The following is a 4,024-nucleotide window of genomic DNA, read 5'->3' as shown; positions in this document are numbered from 1 at the left end:
TACCCAGGCTGGAGTGCAATGGCGCGATCTTGGCTCACCGCAACCTCTGCCTCCTGAGTTCAGGCAATTCTCCTGCCTCAGCCTCCTGAGTAGCTGGGATTACAGGCACGCACCACCATGCCCAGCTAATTTTTTGTATTTTTAGTAGAGACGGGGTTTCACCATGTTGACCAGGATGGTCTCGATCTCTTGACCTCGTGATCCACCCGCCTCGGCCTCCCAAAGTGCTGGGATTACAGGCGTGAGCCACCGCGCCTGGCCACGCCCAGCCAATATTTTGTATTTTTAGTAGACATGGGGTTTCACATCTCAAGCTGGTCTCAAACTCCTGACCTCAGGTGATCTGCCCTCCTTGGCCTGCCAGCATGCTGAGATTACAGCCATGAGCCACTGCACCCAGCCCTATTGTCCCAATTTTTGTGATAATACTTTTCTTGTCTTCATAGTTTGCCCTGAGGTATGCATCTATAAATAATACAGTCCAGTTTTGTCTGGTTTTGAGCTCTATAAATCAGATGATACTGTATGCATTCTACTGTGTCTTTCTAGTTTGCATCATTATGCTTGTGAGATTTTTCCATGTTGTAGATATAATTTTTCTTTTTTTTAATTAAAAGTAATTTTGGCTGGGCATGGTAGCTCACTTCTGTCATCCCAGCACTTTGGGAGGCTGAGGAAGAAAGATCTCTTGAGGCCAGAAGCCTGAGACCAGCCTGGCAACAATGGGAGACTTGTCTCTACAAAAAAAATTTTAAAAAATTAGTTGAGCATGATGGTATGCACCTGTAGTTCCAGATTCTCAGAGGCTGATGTGGGAGGATCACTTGAGCCTGGGAGTTTGAGGCTTCAGTGAACTGTAATTGCGCCACTGCATTCTAGCCTGGGAGAGCAAGGCCTTGTCTCTAAAAAAAATTTTTTTAATTGTTTTTCTTAACCTTTTAACAGAGTTTTACATGTATAGTAGCACATAGCCACAATGTTGTACAGCAGATCTCTAGAATGCATTCATTTCGCATTACTGAAACTTATACTTTTTGATTAACAACGCCCCATTTCCTGAAAGCCCCTGCCCTGGCAACCACTGTGTCCGTCTTTGCTCCTATGAGTTTGACTATGTTAGATACCTCATTGCAGTGGAATCATGCAGTATTTGTCCTCCTGGGACTGGCTTATTTCACCTTGCATAGTGGCTTCACGGTTCGTCTGTGACATCTCATGTTGCACGATTTTCTTTTTTTTTTTTAATTTTTATTATTTAATTTTATTGTATAGTATTTTATTATTTTTCAGACAGGGTTTTGCTCAGCTGTCCAGGCTGGAGTGCAGTGACATGATCATAGCTCACTGCAGCCTTGAACTCCTTTCCTGGGCTCAAGTGATCCTCCTGCCTCAGCCTCCCGAGAAGCTGAGACCACAGGAGTGTACCACCATGACTGGCTAACTTTTTAATTTTTTGTAGATACCGAGTCTTGCTATGCTGCCTAGGCTGGTCTCAAACTCCTGGACTCGAGCGATCTTCCCACCGTGTCCTCCCAAAGTCCTGGGATTACAAGCATGAGCCACAGCACCTAGTTGATTTTTTTCTTTTTAAAGGCTGAATATTTCATTCTTTTGTGTATATCTCTGCAAAGAAAACTCCCATTTCCTCTCTACTCTATACCCACCTAATAATTCTTCACCTCTGTCACCAAATGTGTGGTGGATTTTTTCCCACAGTAGTTCAGTTCTTTAGCAGACGGTAGGTGTCCTACATTTGCTCAGTTCTGATACTAACTGCCAGGAGTTAGTCCGGTCCTCCCTGTCCACCCCTACTCCAGACCCCCCACTTAAGACTGCAGTCACAAATGGTAAGTGTTCCACATTCAGCTCACAGAACAGTTTCTTTACTGGATTATTAGTTGATTGCAAAAGGATACAACTCAGAAGCAGCCAGCAGGAAGAGATGCACAGTGCAAGGTATGCGGGAAGGGGCATGGTGCTTCCAGGCCCTCTCCAGGCACACCAGCCTCCCACCATCTCTGCATGTTCTCACCAAACCAGGAGCCCCCTGAGCCTCATCCTTCTGGGTTTTTATGTAGGCCTCCTTACCTAGACATGATTGATTAAATAATTGGCCATTGGCAATTAAGTCAATCTCCAGCCCCTTTGTCCTCCCCAGAGGAAGTTTGGTTTGGTTCGGTTGTTTTGAGATGGAGTCTCACCTGTTGCCCAGGCTGGAATGCAGTGGTGTGATCTTGGCTCACTGCAACCTCTGCCTGCTGGGTTCAAGAGATTATCATGCGTCAGCCTCCTGTGTAGCTGGGATTACAGGTGTGCACCATCACGTCTGGCTAATTTTTTATTTTTAGTAGAGATGGGGTTTCTCAATGTTGGTCAGGCTGGCCTGGAACTCCTGACCTCAGGTGATCCTCTCACCTTGGCCTCCCAAAGTGCTTGTCTACAGGGAATACAGGCATGAGCCCCTGCACCCAGCCAATTTTGTATTCTTTAACAAATCTCTCCCTACCCCATGCCCTCCACCCTTCCCAACCTCTATTGTCCTCTGTTCTACTTTTTACTTCTGCGAGAGCAACATTTTTTAGGTTCCACATATGAGTGAGAGCATGTGGCATTTAACTTTTCGTTCTTTATTCCACTTAATGTCTTCAGGTTCTATGTTGCTGTGAATAACAGGATTTCGTTTTTCTTTTTTTCACCTTCAGCTGTCTTGATAGAGTTATAAGGATTTCATTTTTTTAAATGGCTGAATAGTATTCTGTTGTGTATATGTACTTGATCGCTTGTTGAACAACTTGGTTGATTCCATGTCTTGGCTGTTGTGGATAGTGCTGCGATAAGCCTGGGAGTGCAAATGTCTCTTTGATATGCTGACATCTTTTCCTTTGCAGAAGCGCTCAGTAGTGAGCTTGCTGAATCATATGGTAGGTCTATTTGTAGTTGTTGGAGGAACTTCTGTGCGATTCCCCATAGTGGCTGTACTAGTTTACATTCCCGCCAGCAGTGGAAGTGTAAGAGTTCTCTTTTCTCTTCATCCTCCCCAGCATTTGTTATTTTCTGTCTTTTTGATAATAGCTATCCTAACCCAGGGAGGATGATACCTTGTTTTTTTGGTTTTTTTCTTTAATTTAAAAAAAATTTTTTAGAAAGGCTAATAAAAAATGCCTTTCTAAAAAATGCCAAAAAATATAGAACATCAACATAATTAAGAAATTGCACCAATTAATGGGCAAAGCAGCCAGCCAACATTAAATGACAGCATCAAACTCATATATATTGTTATTAATTCTAAATTCAAATCGACTAAATCCCCCAATCCAAAGACACAGACAGGCAAAAAAAGCCAAGACCCATGGGTATGCTACATCTAGATCCATCTTACATGCAAGGATACACAAAGACTCAAAACAAAGGGATGGAGAAAAATTTACCAACCAAATGGAGAGCAAAAATAAATAAATAGAAAGCAAGAGTTGCAATTTTTGCTGATAAAATAGACTTCAAAGCAACAAAGATCAAAAGAAGCAAAGAAGGATATTACATAAAGATAAAAGGATCAATGTAACAAGAAGAGCTAAAGATCCTAAATATATATGCACCCAATACAGAAATACCCAGATATATAAGACTTATAAAGAGACTTGGACTCCCACACAATAATAGTGGGAGACTTACAGATCAATGAGACAGAAAGTTAACATCGATATTCAGGACTTGAACTCAGATCCAGAACAAGTAGACTTAATTAACATTCATAGAACTCTCCACTTTAAATACACAAAATATACACTCTTATCAGTACTACATCACACGTATTTACAGGTTTAAATGAAATATTGGTTGGCTGCTTGTTAATTATTTTCTTCCCTCATTTTTTTTTTTTATGTCTCTATTATTAAACATAATTACAGGCACACCCATTTTTAGACTGCATTTTAGCCCGGGCAATAAAGCAACACCCCTGTTCTCTCTCCCTCTTCCTCTTCCTCTTTCTTCCTTTCCTTTATTCTTTTTTTTTTTTTTTTTT

General features: G+C 41.7%; 1 protein-coding gene across 6 annotated transcripts in view; it reads left to right on the top strand.

Annotated features, from left to right (window-relative positions):
• BLM (BLM RecQ like helicase) overlaps positions 1–4,024 on the top strand; it is a 96,590-nt gene that overhangs the window by 6,556 nt on the left and 86,010 nt on the right. Inside the window, exon 2 of one of the 6 annotated variants that reach the window (XM_032262431.1) lies at positions 2,889–3,008. The exons of the other annotated variants lie outside the window; for them this stretch is intronic. The gene's annotated coding sequence lies outside the window, so the exon portion shown is untranslated. The remainder of the gene's footprint in view (positions 1–2,888; positions 3,009–4,024) is intronic. 6 annotated transcript variants of the gene reach the window in all.

The sequence above is a fragment of the Sapajus apella genome, unplaced genomic scaffold (genome assembly GCF_009761245.1).
Source record: "Sapajus apella isolate SASKATOON/1434 unplaced genomic scaffold, GSC_monkey_1.0 scaffold129, whole genome shotgun sequence".
Classification (NCBI taxonomy): Eukaryota; Metazoa; Chordata; class Mammalia; order Primates; family Cebidae; genus Sapajus; species Sapajus apella.
Note: the sequence above shows the minus strand (reverse complement) of the source record. Positions and strands in the feature narration are given on the sequence as shown.